We start from the raw sequence: 18,902 nt of genomic DNA, 5'->3' as shown, positions 1-18,902 counted from the left end.
ATTAATATGAAATTAATTCATAAGAAATTTTAGCTGCAAAATGTTATAGAAATACAAGCTTAAAGGGCAATTGTGCTTGCAAGTAACTATTCAGAATTAGGTTTTCCTGTGTGTATGTAATGCAGGTGTCTGGATGCAACGCACAGAGAACACAAGGCATCAACAGTCAATGATCGATATAATTCTATTTAAATGCAGTAGTAATTTTACAGTAATTTAAAGTAACTCTGAGCAATTGGTGTTAGTAACTAAGCAAATAAACAATGAAATGAATAACCATAAGCTTGGACTATCAAATAGTCTTTCACTATATAACATTAATGTCCAATTAACAAGGGTGGTACACCCATTCGTTGGACTCGCCATGTAAGTTCCTTCTGGTGCTCTGGCCCTAGCAGGGGTCACCGGGTTTTCCCACTAGACCACAAGTTTCTCTCTTACTTAGTCTTTTAAAGCATATTGGGCCTCCTACACACCAACTGGCCCCCTTCCAACCTGTTGTCCTAATCCCAGGCGACCCCGGTATCGTAGGTTATAGCTGGAAGTGACGGCCCTGCTCACTCGCGTTGTCTCTCCGCAAATGCAGGTGTGTCTCTTATGGCACAGTCGCCTCACAGATCATCTCGGCTTGACCTTGCGCTCTCTTGGCCCCCAAGTGTCCTGGGATTTGGCACACAGGGCTTTTATATCAAAGAAGTCCTTCCACTTGGTCACCTGATCAGGTCCTGCACACAAAGTCACTTCCTCTGCAAATCATCAAGCACAATTTGGTTCCACTTAATTTCGCCCCGCCAGCAGATGGCAGTCTCTTCTCATTAGTGACACATCCTGCAAGGGCTCGTCAGGGATATCACTGCTTCTTATTACATGTACATGAAGAATAACATAATTTCTGACCATTATGTGACATATCTTTCATTCTCACCAGCTTTCCCCTCTGCATGTGCTGTCTGTAATAATTCACTAGGAGCTGAGACCAGCTGCAGTGATTGCTCCAATAGACCGCACAGAGATGGGAATGCGTTCTTTTCATTCACTTTTTAGCTGACAGAGACAAGCTGCAGCAATATGGAGGGTGTTATACAGTAGAGGTCAGCTGTTTTGATCTGAGTCAAGCTCTGATGTAACGTAAACCACTTGTTACAGAGCTCTGCACAATGTTTTTCTTTCTGCCTCTGTCTGTTCCCTTCCCTGCTGCTCACTTCTCCTTCCCCTCTCCTCTCCATAAGGCTGCGTGCCCTGTGTGATCTGGAGCCGTTGCGGGTTTGGTGCTGTGGACTTATGCAGCATCAAACCCGCAGCGGCCAGATGCTACAGCATAGTGGATGGTATTTGTAGAAATCCCATGTCCACTATGCGTCTGCGGATCACCCGCAGAAACTGACATGCGGCGCATCTTTGCAGACCGCAGCATGTCAATTTCTCCTGCAGGTCCACATAAGGGCTTTCCCCATAGAGCTAACCTCTATAAGGAAAGTCCGCAGGTGAAAAAAAAAAAGGTGCCGCTCATTTGCATATCCGCCGGGGGCTCCTCCGAAGCGTCGGGGCCACAGGCTGGAATTCATCATGAGCACATACCTTAAAGGATAGTGGGCTGTGTCACATGACACCTGCAGTCCATCTAATCTGAGCAAAATGTACTTCAGCTGCTTTTGCTCAATGGATGACACATTCATGACGTAGGGGGATGGGAAGATGTGTCTGATAAGGGAAAGGAAGCTGATTTCAGTGATAAGATGCATTTCTTATAATCTCCTGTAATATTGATTTATCCAAAGTTTGATAAACGTACAGTTTTGTTTTAAACATGTCAATCTAAAATGATAGTTAATATTCATGTTTTTAGTTAATATTCATGAAGTGAACCTGTAATCTACAAGAATAGGATTTTTGTATAAAATATTGTGGAGAGGAATATAGTATTAAATTGAGAGGATCTGATTTATTAAAACTGTTTAAGTCCGATTTCAAACAAGTATTTTTTCCATATACTGATCTGTGCCCAAGGACGAAAATTAACGGAAAAGGGACAACTCCTTTAAGATAAAAATAGGAAATAGTGGTGGTTTCACTGAGTAATGGTCTGGCTGCTGCTTACCTGTCTCTAACCATGACTCCATATAGGGCTGAATTTTCGCATAAGGCCAACCTAGGCCATAGCCTAGGGTGCAGCAGTCAGGGGGGTGTATGTACAGAAGAAATAACAACCAAATAGCCACAATTTTTTTAGTATTATTTTTAAAAGGCCATAAAAAATGCTGTTTTTTTAATTTAAATCCATGTACATTACATAAATGGATCAGTACGTACGTTGGCCATCTCTCTAGCTTGCGCTAGCTTTACCAAAAAAACGTAATTCAGTCGTTTCAATTCTTTTTTTCATTACGCCGTTTACCGATTGGATTAATTCTTTTTTTATATTGATAGATCGGGAGATTCTGAACGCAGCAATACCAAATATGTGCATATTTGATTTTTTTTATTATTTTGAATGGGGCAAAAGGGGGGTGATTTCAACTTTTATATATTTTAGATATTTTTTATATTTTTCAAAACATTTTTTTTTTACTTTTTGCATGCTTCAATAGTCTCCAGTGGAGACTAGAAGCAGCAATTACCTGATTGTCTGTACTACACACAGGCGATCATTAGATCGCCTGTGTGTAGCAGAATTGCTCACTTGTTATGGGCACTGACCACTGGGCGACGTTCATAGCAATCTGACAATGACAACCGCAGAGGTCTCCTGAAGACTTGAGTTGTCATGCCAACCCATCGGCGACCTGCGATCATGTGATGAGGTCGTCGAAGGGCGGGGCCAATGATGCGAATCCGGTTAGCGTGAGTTAAATGCCACTGTCAGAGATTGACAGTGGCATTTAACTAGTTAACAGCTGCGGGTGGATCAGCTCAGATCAGCTGTCATGTGCCCGGAAAGGTGCGGGCTCCGGCGCTGAGCCTGCACATTTCTGGGCACATAACAGCTGATCTGAGCTGATCCACTGAGCCCGCACCTTTCTGGGCACATAACAGCTGATCTGAGCTGATCCACTGAGCCCGCACCTTTCCGGGCTCATGACATCTGATCTGAGCTGATCCACCCGCAGCTGTTAACTAATTAAAGGGAGGGAGCCAACGTGTGTCATACTATTACGACACACATCTGAAAGGGGCTAATGCATTACACTCAACAAATGCTACCTGAGACCCCGGCCTTAACCTATTTACAATTATAATCACATGCAACCTTGCAGTAACACCCCAGTGTGCACAGTCACACATAGTGTAAGATTGCAATACAAAAATGACACTTGTCAAAGAAACTTCAGTGTTGTTTGTGTACTGAATCTACTAATACCCCTAGGTCCCAATTCACCAAAGTGTATTATGCCAGAATTCTGGCATAATACACTTTGAAAAGTGACACATTTTATGCTCATCTCAATGTTGTTCACTCAGTCTTGTCCAGATATACCAAAGTGGGAAGAACATGGGCGAGATGGAGCATGGCAAAGCCTGCCTGCCAAATTCTTCAAAAGTTAAAATATTTTAGTGGCCTACCTTATGCCAGAAATTCGATGGAAAGATTTTTTTCGTACGTGTTAATGTCATGCAATTTCATAAATGGTGTAGTAGTGTAGTTTTGAATTTAAAATATAATGTGGTTCAAAGATTGTAAAAATTGTATTAAATACTTATACGTTTCAAAAATAAACTATTACTGTCATGACTCTGTTGTCTGGTATCCCGGGGCCAGGGGCTCCAACTCTGTCCCCAATGCTAGGGGCACCCTAGCTGGCCCTGTTCCCCTGATTACTTCTGAAGGCGCCGGGGCCACGTACCTTGTCAGAGCTCCTCAGTCTGTTTCCTCCCCCTTCCCCAGGGAAGAGGGGTGTATTAGTGTATGGCTGTGCACAATACAGACTAACAAGGTAATACAAACAGGGCTAAAGGAAAATGCCAATCATACAAATATATGCACAAAAACAACAGAGGTTAACACCGGGAAGTGGAGGATGGGAAAAAAACTAAATAGGAGAAGAATAGGATTAACACACAACCTAAACCACACAACAGTCTAAGCTGAAATCCACCAAACACCTTCTCAAATAACCACTCTCCACCACACTCCTAGAACCATGCAGCATAAGCTAGCTCTGGCAATGATAGCCTGCCAAAGCCCAGTATAAATAGGAGCGGGGAGTGGCTAACACTGGACAGCAGAGAGACTAAATGAAGGTAAGCTTCCAGGAGCTCACAACTGAGCAGATTAACCTCTGCACTGTTAAAAGAAACCTGCACCATTTAATATGAAGGCGAAAGGCTTCTAATGAGTGCAGGAATGGGAAGAATCAGTTGCTGCGGTTTTCTGGCTTCTCTCTGTCGCGGTAAACCCGTGACAATTACATAATTTAATTGAAAATTATAACTCTAATTTTTGAAGGGGGAAGGTAGGGGCGCAGAATTATGTACTTTGGCCAAGGGTGTAGAAATGTGTAAATCTGTCCCTGACATCATAGTTGCAGATGTTACATTCTTCCACTCGGATTTAGCACAACACTCACAATATTTTTTCATTGTCACTGGGGGTCCTCTGTCAGGTCTTTCATTTCATCATTCATTTCATTATTCATTGTTCATAAATGAAACCTTGACATCAAAGGGAATTTTAGAGAATGTGTATTCTGTCAAAATGGTTCACCAGCCTCTGATATTTGTTCAGTTGGTATGTACTCTAAAGTCTGTGGACAAAACACGTCACAGAAATTAGATGCACATTTTAATGGTCATTTAGTTGGAAAGTTTTTCAAAACAGTAAATGTTCCAAGCAAATGTCCTTGAACCGCATGGCATGGCTAATTTTACAGATTTGTGTTGTTTTCCTATGATTTTCTTTTGTTGTGAGTGCCAAGATGTTAGTTAATGTGGGAATGAATAGTTCACTCCATCCAGTGCTAGGAGTTAGCTCAATTTAGGATCTCTTGTAACTATTGCTTTAGCTCATAAGTGAATAGTTATACTTTCCCATGCAAGAACATTTTTTTTTTATAGTGCATGGTAATTTATGCCGGATCAAGTACTCTACATGAAGCGATTCACAAGGACATTCCATTTATTATCTACAGAAAGGGCAATTTTGTTCTACCAGAAAGAGACGGACACCTATAAATATACCCATTACTGAAGTAAGCATACTGAATAGAATAAAGGGGTTGTCCAGAATTAGAAAATCATCATTTCTTTCTTACAGATGACTAGCCCAGGGGATGGGGATGACTCCGTACCCGGGCCTTTGCCTTGGGGATATCGCTGTGGTCAGCTCCCGGGCCCATACCCTGGGGTCAGCTTTTTAAAAAGGGATTGTTGGTTAATTTTACTTTTATGAAAGTTCGTGACGCCACCTGTGGCTTCTGGTGAGAATCACCAGCGCTGCGCAGTCCACTGAGGCCGATGACAAGGCAGCTTGATGGTATAACTCCCCACAGGTGGAGCTAGGCCTCAGGCATCGTATGAAGGGGGATGCAGGACAGGCGAGACCCAGCCGGATCAGAGCAAGAACAGGGACAGACACGATAGTCACTTCAGTACCTTTTACTGGTGGAAATTCAGGCACGTCCCGGAGCACTGTAGGGTAAAGGGTGCATGTCAGGATCCTCCCCAATGAGCGGATTTAGGGCCTCCTGTTTCTTGCCTCTGCGTAGTAAGTTTCTGACCTGCCTGGAGCTAGGCCTAACTTTGTCTCTGTCCTGCGCTGGCTGACCTTGTGGTAGGGCGTTTTCTTGGAGTACACGCTCCTCAGCTTACGGGGCCTATGTGTCTCCCGGCTCTGTTACATATCAGCACTTTAGCGATCCTGGGACTTGTAGTTCTCCTGGGATTCCGGTTCTACCTTACTGGGTCATAGAGATTCCGGTAAACTTCGGACCCGGTGTCCGGTAACTTCTTCGGGGTGAGCTAGTTAAGCTCCTCTGCCCCTTATGTACTAACTCTCCACTCACCTTCGGCCTACTCGGGCCCTCACTAGGCTACTCACACTAACGGCAGCTTGCCGTGCTTCACCGAACTTATGGCGCCGGCACACCTAAAGCTCACCACTCTGAGCTACGCTGAGTCTTGGTCTGGATAAGCTCCACTGCAGGATAGCAATTGCAGGAGCTGGAACAGGCTTTTGTCCTCTGAGGTAACTCTTCTCAGACTATACTGGACTCACTGCTAAACCAGACTGAACTAGACTCTGAGTGACTGCTGCCTGGCTCCACCTTCCCTATTTATCTATCCCTAACGGGCTCCCTCTGCTGGTCTGAGGTGGAAGGTGAAGATGTGTGAATGGTTATGGGGGCCTCTTGTGGAGGAATCCATCAATGCACTCTTCCAGGATTTGTAATACCAAGCGCAGCTGGGCGTCACATTCCCCCCTAGTTAAGCTCAGCACTCCCGGGCTGAAGTACATTTTATAAAACAACAATGAAAAACATGAACAATCTTCCCTTTATGGGAGGCACCAATCTTAAACGTTACATAACAATAACAAATACAAAGTGTCCTCAGAATTCGAGTCTCCTATGGTGAGGTTCCCAGCACGGATGTCCATCTCACAGGGTAGAGTACCTGGTGGTTTGAGGGACCTGTCCCAAACCCTCAACGTAGGCCCTGGGGTGGCTGCAGGGCATGAAGATCCCGAGTTGGACCTCCAATAGAGCCACTCCCGACAGGTTTTCCTTCTGAGGTCACCTAAAAGGGGCACTCCAGGGAGTGCAATTATATACAAAAGCAGTTTTTGGGCTGCACATAGTCCTCAGCCACGCAGTTCTTAGGTATGCAATAAAGGAATTAATGAGGTTAAGCACAAATTAATAAAGGCATACATTTAGGAAAGTACACAATAATACAGTACATTTCAATTTAATACACGATACCCCAGGGGTAACTATCTACATTTTCAGCAATTTGGCTACTTACTGAGTGTACCTAACAGGGGGTTTACCTCTTGTGCTACGTGTTGCTCTGCGTAGTGCGGTGGTCTGTGGGGTATCAGAGTCTGTATTTTCAGTTACCCTACCAGTTCTATGTGTGACCAAGTTATAAAACTGCCTTAACCACTCTCTTGGGCTGGCAAGTCTACCATTGGCTGGGCCCTCTTGCTCTGCTCCTACTGGGGATCCTTCATCCGGGGATACTTCTTGAGCTGGCTCTTCTGCAGCACTTACAGGTTCAACTTGCTGTGGAGGGTTTTCTGGCTGTTCGTAGAATTGGAGTACTGGGATGATTACTGCACCTCCTATTTGAGGCCAATCTGCCGGGAAATCTCCTAAGTAAGTGTGGATCACTGTTTCTTTAGGCTCTTCCGGGATAGTAAGAGGCACTTCTTCTTGGGGTTTCAGTAGGTCTGGACACAACTTTAGGTGGTCCCTGGACACTGTAGCAGACGTTCTTCCTCCATCTCGACTGATTAAGCATGTCTTCTTATTGTCAAACCTTGACAGTAACACAGTGTAGGGTTCTTTTTCCCACTGGTCATCAAGTTTGTGGTTGCATCTTTTCCTTTTCAATACTGTTTCACCAGGTGTGAAAGGTTATGCGGGTGCGTTTTTGTTGTTGTGCGCCTCCTGCTTTTCTCTCACCCGAGTGAGACTGTCCTCGACACAGGCTTGTACTCTTCTGTACTGCTCTTGTCTGGTCGTGTCCCAGTCCTCAGTGGGCATATCAGCTTCTGGCTCAACAACACCAAGCTCCAGATCCATGGGCAGCTTTCCTGGCCTTGACCGCATGAGATATGCCGGAGTGCAATTGGTGGAACTTACTGGTATATGATTATACAGATCCACTAAGTCAGGTAGTAGGTCTGGCCACTGATTTCTCTCCTCAAGTTGTATGGTCTTTAGCAGGTCGATGATGATGTTGTTCATCTTTTCGCAGCGACTGTTTGTTTGTGGGTGGTACGGTGTAGTTCTTATCTTTTTACACCCATAGAGATGGCAGAACTCCTTGAACAACTCAGCCTCAAAGGCCGGGCCTTGGTCTGTCAGCACCTGCTCAGGATAACCATGGGGTCTACAGAAATACGCTTGGAACGTCTTTGCTGCTGTTTCTGCCGTCAGGTCTTTGACGGGGGCGACCACCGAGCCATCCATCGTTGTTCCAGTGCCCCCAACTTAGCTGTTTCAAGATGGGTCAAGGGGTTGTTATCAGTAAAGGCAGTGAACTTACTGGAGGCTAGGTAGTGCTTGAACCTTTCAGTGATGGCCCAGACTAAGGCCAGGAACTCCAACTTAAAGCTGCTATAGTTCTCTGGGCTCCTCTCAGTCGGGCAGAGCTTCCTGCTTGCGTATGCGATGACTTTCTCTTGGCCATTCTGCTTCTGACTTAGAACAGCACCCAGCCCTTCATTGCTGGCATCTGTATACAGCAGGAATGGTTGGCTGTAGTCAGGGTAGGCTAGGATCTCATCGCCTCTCAGGATCTCCTTCATCTCCTGAAATGACTCGGCTTGCTCCTTATCCCAGTGTAATGGGGGATTTCTGCCTTTGGGGGACTGCCCTACCAGGAGGTCTTGCAGAGGAGCTGCTTTCTTAGTGTAGTCTTTTACAAACCTCCGGTAGTATCCTACTAGTCCCAGGAACTGACGCACCTCCTTGAGGTTCTTCGGCTCCGGCCACTTCTGGATGGCTGTGACCTTCTCCGGGTCGGGTCCTGCCCCTTCTGGACTGACAATGTGCCCCAGGTACTGTACCTTTCTCTTGAGCAGGTGGCACTTTGAGGGCTTCAACTTCATCCCGTACCGGGACAGTGACTCAAATACCTCTGCCAGGTGTTTCAAGTGGTCCTCGTACGTTCTGGAGTACACTATCACGTCGTCCAGGTAAAGTAGCACAGTCTCGAAGTTGCGGTGTCCCAGGCAGCACTCCATCAAACTCTGGAACGTTCCGGGGGCATTGCAGAGTCCAAACGGCATACTGTTTAACTCGCAGAGTCCCATCGGGGTGGTAAAGGCCGTCTTCTCCAGATCCTCCTCAGCCACAGCTACTTGCCAGTACCCACTAGTGAGGTCAAGGGTGGAAAAGTAATTTGCAGACTTTAAGGCAGCTAGGGACTCCTCTATGCGTGGTAAAGGTTATGCATCTTTATGTGTAATGCGATTTACTTGACGGTAATCTACACACATCCTCATGCTCCCGTCCTTTTTCCTAACTAGCACTAGGGGAGCTGCCCAGGGACTACAACTATCCCTTATTACTCCCGCCTTTCTCATGTCCTGCAACATTTCCTTAGCCTTCTGGTAGTGAGCTGGTGGTATAGGCCTGTAACGTTCTTTGATTGGGGGATGGTTGCCTGTGGGGATATGATGTTGAACCCCCTTAATCCTCCCGAAGTCAAGTGGATGTTTACTGAACACCTGCGAATATTCTTGAACCGCCCGGTGTACACCCTGTTTTTGATGGGCAGCAGTGGTGTCTGTCCCAACATGGAGCTGTTGATACCAATCCTCCACCTGGGTTGCAGGGTCGTTATCCTCCACTTCGTCTGGTGAAGTTAAGGACTCCGCCTCGTGAATGCAGTTGTTATTGACAGCATGTAATTTGGAAACAGTGGCATAACGTGGCAATCTGACCTCATCTTCCCCTAAGTTGAGAAGACGGACGGGCACCCTCCCATTACGTACATCTACCACTCCCCTGGCAGTTAAGAGCGTGGGTCTATGCTCGGAGCAAAGGGGTTCTACTAGCGCCTGGTAGCTCTGTCCTCTAAGACCTATAGCAGCTCTACACCAGATGACCATTTCACTCATTGGGGGGATGACAATGGGTATTGGGTCCGTTACCCGCACGTTACCGATTTCACCGTCTGTTAACCTTACTCGCTGTTGATACATCAGGACTCGGATTTCCTTCTGCAGTGCCCTCCTCTGTCTTGGTCTGGCAGTGTCGGCTATCTGTTGGAGCAAGAACACAACTTCTCCCAAACAGTTACCAACAATGTTAGTGCCTAGTACCATATACGGATTGGTGTCATCAGGATTAGTCTCTACTACAATTAGACCCTGGTCCTTCAGCTCCACTCTCCCCACCTTTACAGTCACATTCTCAACCCCGAGTAGGTTAAGGGGGAGTCCGTTTGAGGCATATACAGAAAGATTTGGAGCTGGCGGACGTAGGTCGTCCATGGACCAGAACCTCTTGTAGAGGACGTCAGGCATGATGGTTACCTGAGATCCTGTGTCCAGCAGAGCATGCGTCGGGATCCCGTCCAGTACAATGGACAGGAAAGGTCTTCCTCCGACGAACCTGTTGTACCAGTCTGATGGGCCTGGTGAGTTTACTCCTGGGTGTCGGCCCTCGGACCCAGGGTTTTCTCGTTTAAAGGACAATTCTGGGCGATGTGTCCGGTCTTGCGGCATCGGTAGCAGGCAGGGTCCTTCGGCGGACGGCAATGGTCACTGGTCCTCGAAGAGGGTGATGTTGGCCTCCTCCTCCTTCGCATCCAGTGGACATCCTCAGGGCTATCAGCTAACAAGATCTTCCCTCCTTCCTCGGGCTCCGTCCGCAGCTGCAGAGCACTCAGCACAGTGGTCAGGATTTTGCTCAACTGACGCACCTCAGAGCGCAGACTGTCCAGCTCTCTAGGGGACGTTGCTGGAACCTTAGCTTCAGCAGCCACTGGGGAAAAGGTGGGTGTAGCTGGTACTGGGGTAGCCCCACCCTGGTAACGTTGGATGGCATTTGCTTCCAGGGGCTGCAGTCCTTTTATAGCCATGTCCTTAAGATTATCAAAGGTGGCATCTGGATGATCCAGGGACCACCAACGCACAGTCCTGCTCTCCTCTGGAGACCTCAGTCCCCGGACAAACTGGTCTTTCCGCATTTTGTGTTAATTTTCAATGCTTGTTGGACTGACCTGTTTAAGAGCCCGCAGGGCCCCCTGTAGAGGCCAGGCGTAGTCCCGAACATTGTCCTCCGTTTGTTGGGAACAGTTGTAGAACCTCATCCGGAGGTCCGCCTCAGTAAGGTCCTCAAAGACAGTCTGTAGTTTTTGGAATATTGCGGACACTGACTCCTGGTCTGCGGCCGACCATGTTTCCACTTCCCGTTCCGCAGCACCGGTCAGTTGTCCTAATACGACAGCGGCTCTTTGCTTGCCTGTCATAGAGTACATATCCAAGATACCACATATCTTCCGTTTGAATCCAGACAGGGTATCTGGTTTGCCGTTATACTGGGGGAGCCACTTTGCTCCAGGAAGAGTCATGGGAATAACAGGGGTTACAGGCGCTGTTGGTGGAGCGGCGGCTTTGGCCTGCTCATCATCGGGCGCGGGCTGAACTTCAGGGACGTTGACCGGCATGTCGGCGTTCTGCTGTTCGTCAGACATCTTGGCGGTCCCCTAGTTAACCGTGGCGTACCTTCTAGTTTTTCTTCCGGCAGGCCGCAGCTCCGCAGGTGATGGTCGCCTTCAGGACCTTGCGTCGCTTGCGTCCTACGTCCGAGCGTTCAGCGACTCTCCTTACAGGACCTGGCGCTTCCTGATTTGACGTTGAAGCGTGGGGCGTGTCCGGGGCTTCGCGCTCTTTTGCAGGTACGCCCCTAAGTTTCCCACTTTTACGCCCTTCTTCTCGTTCGGCTGCCCAGCAATGGCGGCTGTCTTCACCACAGTCAAATATACAGTTCACTTTAATAAAGGCGCACAGTACCCGGTGGCAAACGAGCAAAACACGGCGTTGTTGCAGCGGGCACGCGATCCTGTTCGTGACGCCAGAAGAGATGACTAGCCCAGGGGATGGGGATGACTCGGTACCCGGGCCTTTGCTTTGGGGATGTCGCGGTATCTCTGGGATTTTCTGCCCAGTGGGTGGTCCTATCAGTGACTGACAGTTTTCTTGTAAATAGTGTGCATACAGAGATTCCTCTCAGTCAGTGCTAAACCAGCCCATTGGAGCGAAAATCTCCAAAAATGCAGAGGTTTAAATGATTTAACAGGTTATACTGAATCTTTTCTCACAAAACTATGTTTACAAATCTGATCAGCTCCCCTGCTCTATAAAATGGTGCCTGCAGATTGGGCTACATTTTCAAGGTGATGGCTTCCCTTTATCCAAACGTACTTCATCCATAAAAGTGCTTATTGCAATCTTGGTTCAGTAGGAATTTTTCCTTGTAACCACTGTAAGTACTTAAATATGCCTTCAGTTGTGCTTTAGGATGCCTGCCTGCTTACTGAAGAAACACATTACACTGTTATTGCTGTCCTCGAGGCTCCTACACAAAAAAACAATTACCTCTTCTGAATACATTTGATCCTATATTTTTTTGTTAGAAAACGAAGCAGCAGTTTGTTAAATGTATAAGCATCTACCATTTAAGCTCTAGAAAGTTCATTATCCTGGACTTTGTCATATTATTTTGCTGATATTAAATTACAGGTCAAGGCTCTTCAATGCCAGTGTACCCCAATACCCAGACTAGGCAAAGAGGCTTTTATCATTTCCTTCTTCTCTACTGAATATCAAAGGTCCTAACTAGAGATGATTGAATATTTTAAAAATCTAATTTGCCAGATTCAACAAACTTTTTCTAAAATTTTGATTTGAGGTGAATCTCAACTGCTGCTAAGCCTATATTTGCCCAGAAAAGATGAATAACATTTCAAGGTCTCCTAGGACTGTATTTAATCCCATTTTAGCTCTTCAATGCAAACACAGCCTTAAAAATGTCAAAGTGACCTCAACCTATCTGGGCATGAGAAAATTGATGCTAACCAGTGGTAAGCACAGCTTATTGAACAACACAATGCATTAGCAAACTTTTTAGGCTACTTAAATTGTAAAAGGAGTCCAAAAATTATCCCTTTTTGGGAAAAGATGCCTGCCTTGCTGGTGTTTATTCAAAGGTGGTGGAAACAGAAGACGTCTTGGCTTACTCAAAAGGGCTGGTGCAAAAATTATTCCTGTTTAAGGAGTACCAAGAATATTGATCTTTGTCAAATGTAAAAGTGATAGTGTTTTCCCTAGTCATCCAACAATTATCTCTTTATTTGTGGCGCAGAAGCTGGTGTGCTGCGTGGAAAGTGAAAAAGCAATGGCCTATAGACTAGGGCTAGATTAGAGTTTGATTTATTTGCCCATTTTTCATTTTTATTTGTTCATTTGTTCTGCTGCTGCTTCTATTGTATATATAGCAGTCATTAAGTGATGTATATAGAGCACTCACTAAGTGATGCACTGTATATACAGAGATGAAGACATCAGAAAGGGTAAAAACCAACCAAACAAAAAATTCTTTTCTTCTGAGTGCCTGTTTGTCATTTTTGTGGGGTGTGCTGCACTGTTACTGTTTCAGTTCAACAAGAGCACTCTTGACAAAATTGATAAATTGTGCTCTTCATGGTGTGGAGACTGAGGGGGCAGTGCATGGCACAGGGATTAGAAGAGCAACAAAGAAGAAATTTCTGTATCATGTACATGGCCCTTGGCTACGCAGAAAACAATGGCGCAGAAGCCAAAAATATGCGCCCCTTCTAATCATATAATACTCTTTATAGAAAAAATGAACTTAAATATTGACAGTGCTCAGTAGCTGATACCTTTTAATGGCTAACTGAAAGGGTGGTGGCAAATAGGAAGCTTTCAAAAATAACGTAGATCTTTTCATTGGGCCTCAAAATGTTGCTATTTGTCATCACCTTTTCAATTAGCCATTAAAAAGTATGATCCACTGAGGACTCTCATTTTTTTTTTATATCTATTGGTTAACACAAAGCAAATATACTGTACATATATTTTTCTTTGCTTTCTCCTTATATTAGAAATCAAGAGTTTGTGTCAAGATTTGAAGTTCTCCCCAGTCCACAGGGTAGGGAACAACTCACTGATCATTGGGGCACCAACCTGTGAGACCCCCAAAGATCCCAAGAATGGTGCTCTAAAAAGCGTAATCTTAATGGAGCTGAGGTCAAATAAGTGCACCTCTGCTCCATTCATTCTCTACAGGACTGCTGGAAAAAGCATAGTACATCACTCGGCTATCTCCAGCAATTCCATAGAGAATGAACAGAGCGAAGGTGCACATGCTTGACCTTCACTGAATGCAGATGGGGCTTTTCAGAGTCTCGCATCATGATTTGTGGGGGTTACCGCTGTTGGACCCCAAGCGAACATTAAGTTATCTCCTGTTCTATGAAAAGCCATAACTTCAAATCTTGGCACAAACCCCTAACTGCTGTTGTACATTTTGAAAGAAGTTTGAGCAATGTGATGGAACAATAGAAGTTTGCAAGAAGTTACGCAGATGAACATGAAATTCTACAGATGTTTTGATAATGTTTTTCTCTTTAATTACACATACCAATTCATGATTAATGTGTTGTCATTGCTAGGAAAAATTACACAAGCCCACAGGAAGTAATGTCAATATATTTTCATCTTTTTGTCACTTTATGCAATACATAACTGTTATTCAAACTGTATAGTATTACAAAATATGATTACTTGTAAATTAAGCTGTTATTTACACCTATTCCAATGTAATAGTTGCTTATTTAAGCTCAATACTTACACTATATATTTCATGATTTGATGAAGCTTTATCTTTAAATCACTTATATATCAAAAAGTGATAGCCTTGCGGCAACTAGGAAACTGGGGTTGTCTTCATTTCATCATTCATACAGTATCTCAAGGGTTTGAAACGAATAGTAACACCACTGAATTTGAACGAATTCTTCGTGTGAAACCAAGGGGAGTGAAGAGGTGTAAAAGTAAGGTTGTACTTTTTACAAATTAGGGATAACTGTGAAATTAAGAACAGTGTGGATTGTTGGGGAAAGGTATGAAAATTAAAGGGGTTGGACCATGAACAACATTGACACATGTGGACAAAATTGTTGGTACCCTTCTGTTAAAGAAAAAAAAATCCACAATGGTCACTGAAAGGTAATTTTCAGTTTAAATTTACTAAATATAATTTAATGAAAATCAGACATTGCTTATGAATTGTGGCTCAACAGAAAATGTAAAAGAAAAAAACAAGAAACTGCCATGGACAAAAATTATGGTACCCATAACTTAATATTTTGTTGCACAGCCTTTTGAGGCAATCACTGCTAACAAACTAATTCTGTAACTCTCAATGAGACTTCTGCACCTGTCCAGAAGTTTTTTTTTTATCTGCTCCAGATGTTTCAGGTTTGAAGGTTGCCTTCCCCTGACTGCATGTTTCAGCTTCTTTTACAGATGTTGAATAGGATTTACATCAGGTTGCATAGAAGGCCACTTCTGAATAGACCAATGCTTTGCTCTTAGCCATTTTTGGATTTGTGTGTTTTTGGTCATTATTAGTGTTGAACGAGCACTAAAATGCTCGGGTGCTCGAAGCTCGGGCCGAGCTCGCCGTGATACTCGGGTGCTCGACCCAAGCAACGAGCCCAATGTTAGTCTATGGGAGACCCGAGCATTTTTGCGGCGGCACCCCCGGCAGTCTTTTAAAAGCCTAACAAGTGCCCAAAACGATAGTGACAGTGCTCAAATGACATGGGACAGCATGGGGATCGCCCTAGGAAGCATTTCTGACTCCCAGGTCACTGCTGTCAACAACGTGGTCAGAGGTATTAAGCCACTTTTAAGGGCTCACAATAAAACGTTCAAAAACGAAACTGAAACTGCTTTCTTGTGAAATATGTTAAGGAACATCCTTTCCAGGGTAAAGACTTGTGTATAAGGTAAAATAAATAACCAAAAAAAAATACTCCTCCACACCTTGGGCTATGTTCACAAGTAGCATTTTTTATGCATTTTTGCACTTTTGTATTGCTTTCAATCGTGACAAATGCATTCACCGGGAAATGTCATTTTAACATTTTACAACCTTATCTGGCCATGTGCTGTGTGACACATGCATACAGTGCTGAAAAGACATGGGAACAGCATGGGGAACACCCCTGGAAGCATCTCTGACACCCAGGTCACTGCCTAAAAGTGTGCCCATCAGAAGTGATCGTTGCCGCATCAGAAGATGCAGACTTGCAACTATCCCCGTGCAAGTCCTTGTCCCAGGGCAGTGTTCAATTGTACCTCCCCCATTCCTTGCAATGCAAGCGCAAATATGCAGCCAACCACCCATCCACCCACCCGCAGGCTGCAATACTATACTGCTAGCTTGAAATGGGGCCTTTTAGTTTGGAGGAGGCCTAAGCTGGCCACTACCTCATGGCTGCGTCGGCGGTGAGGTCTCCATACTCAGTCCCCAGCCGCCACTATTTGTCCCGGGAACCTTCCCCACACTTTTCTTACCTTGGCCTGCTTAAGGGCAGCATTGGACGAGCCCACCAGACAACCAGAGACTCCTCCAGTGGGCCCTGGCTTCTCCATCAGAGGAGTTGAGAGTGCCAAGGTGAGGAGCATGATGATGATGATAGAAGTTAGCATCTGCTTTGTTTTCTTGGAATGCAAGCGAAAGTGTTCAGCCTGCCACCCACCCACCCCCAGGCTGCAATGCCATACTGCTAGCTTGCAGTTGAAATGGGGCCTTTTAGTTTGGAGGAGGTCGAAGCTGGCCACTACCTCATGGCTGCTTCGGCAGCGAGGTATCTATGCTCAGTCCCCAGCCGCCCGGAGGCCGGGTGTCCACACTCGGTCCCCAGCTGCCAGGGGGCGGTCGGGTGTCCATACTCGGTCCCCAGCCCCCCGCGGCCAGGTGTCCTCACACGGTCCCCAGCCACCTGGGGGAGGCCGGGTGTCCATAAACGGTCCCCAGCCGCCCCTATTTCTTCTGTCACCTTCCCACACACTTTTCTTAGCCTGGCCTGCTTTAGGGCAGCATTGGACGAGCCCACCAGAGAACCAGACTCCTCCGGTGGGCCCTGGCTTCTCCATCAGGGGAGTTGAGAGTGCCAAGGTGAGGAGCATGATGATGATGATAGAAGTTAGCATCTGCTTTGTTTTCTTTTAATGCAAGCGTAAGTGTGCAGCCTGCCACCCACCCACCCCCAGGCTGCAATACCATACTGCTAGCTTGCAGTTGAAATGGGGCCTTTTAATTTGGAGGAGGTCGAAGCTGGCCACTACCTCATGGCTGCTTCGGCAGCGACGTATCTATGCTCAGTCCCCAGCCGCCCGGAGGCCGGGTGTCCACACTCGGTCCCCAGCTGCCAGGGGGCGGCCGGGTGTCCATACTCGGTCCCCAGCCGCCCCGCGGCCGGGTGTCCTCACATGGTCCCCAGCCACCTGGGGGAGGCCGGGTGTCCATAAACGGTCCCCAGCCGCCCCTATTTCTTCTGTCACCTTCCCACACACTTTTCTTAGCCTGGCCTGCTTTAGGGCAGCATTGGATGAGCCCACATAAGAACCAGACTCCGCCGGTGGGCCCTGGCTTCTCCATCAGGGGAGTTGAGAGTGCCAAGGTGAGGAGCATGATGATGATGATAGAAGTTAGCATCTGCTTTGTTTTCTTTTAATGCAAGCGTAAGTGTGCAGCCTGCCACCCACCCACCCCCAGGCTGCAATACCATAGCTTGCACTTGAAAAGGGGCCTTTTAGTTTGGAGGAGGCCAAAGCTGGCCACTACCTCATGGCTGCTTCGGCAGCGAGGTATCTTGGAATGCAAGCGCATGTATGCAGTAGCGGCTAGGCCTGAGGTGGTCAGCGTTTTGGCACATATCCTACCTCCTCCGAGGATTGCTGGATGTTTTCCTGCTACTATCCCAGTTCTATGACTCCCGTTAAAACAAAGCTTCAGGTGATAAATGATGGATGAGGTGGTGGCAAAGGAGAAAGAGCAGGAGGAACAGAGACCATTCACATCAATATCAGGCCAGTCAACCACATATGTCTTGTAGGATATGTTTCTGTAATAAAAGGAGCGGTTCGGCTACACAGTTATAGGGCATGGACAACAAAAGACAGGAATGGAGCTTTTCAAAATGCAAATAGAAGAGAAACTTTATTATTGGTATAAATACATTAAAAGATACATATAGGATCCATAAGAGGGAACATGAATCATGATGTGTGCAAAAGGAGCAGAAACCCCCCCCAAAAACAACAGGCCTCAGGTAGGCATCCCAAAAGGAGCGGTTCGGCTACACAGTTATAGGGCATACAGTGAGTGCAATGCCTACCAAAAATTTCGAGGCACTCCAATGCCCCTTGGAAATGACATGGAGGTCAGAGTGCCTTAACTAAACCGTTTTTTCCATTTATAGCAACTGGGTCTCCTGTACACTGTTAGCCTAAGCAGTGAATGGAAGGCTTTCCAAAAATTATGAGGAACTGCAATGCCCCTTGAAACAGACATGGATTACAGCGTACTAAAAACCTTCTACCCATTATTGGGGAGTGGGTCTCCCTTAGTTTTTGCCTTTGCATTGAAAAGCAAAAGCTGACTAAAATTAGGAGGAAATTCAATGCCGGTTGGAAGAGTCGTGGAGGTTAGAGGTAATTAAAAACAACATTTTAATGCCCCTTGGAAGAGCTGTGGAGTTCAGAGTGGTTTAAGAAGAAACTTTTAATGCCCCTTTGAAGAGACATGGAGGTCACAGTAGCTTAACAAGATGGTTTTAATGCCCCTTGGAAAAGTGGTGGAGGTCGCAGTAGCTTAACAAGACGGTTTTAATGCCCCTTGGAAAAGTGGTGGAGGTCCCAGTAGCTTAACAAGACGGTTTTAATGCCCCTTGGAAAAGTGGTGGAGGTCACAGTAGCTTAACAAGACGGTTTTAATGCCCCTTGGAAAAGTGGTGGAGGTCACAGTAGCTTAACAAGACGGTGTTAATGCCCCTTGGAAAAGAGGTGGAGGTCACAGTAGCTTAGCAAGACAGTTTTAATGCCCCTCGAAAGAGACGTGGAGGTCACAGTAGCTTAACAAGACGGTTTTAATGCCCCTCGGAAGAGACGTGGAGGTCACAGTAGCTTAACAAGA

This window comes from Phyllobates terribilis, unplaced genomic scaffold (assembly GCF_046119375.1).
Source record: "Phyllobates terribilis strain yellow unplaced genomic scaffold, ASM4611937v1 Scaffold_1__5_contigs__length_1240528914, whole genome shotgun sequence".
NCBI classification, from domain to species: domain Eukaryota; kingdom Metazoa; phylum Chordata; class Amphibia; order Anura; family Dendrobatidae; genus Phyllobates; species Phyllobates terribilis.
Note: the sequence above shows the minus strand (reverse complement) of the source record.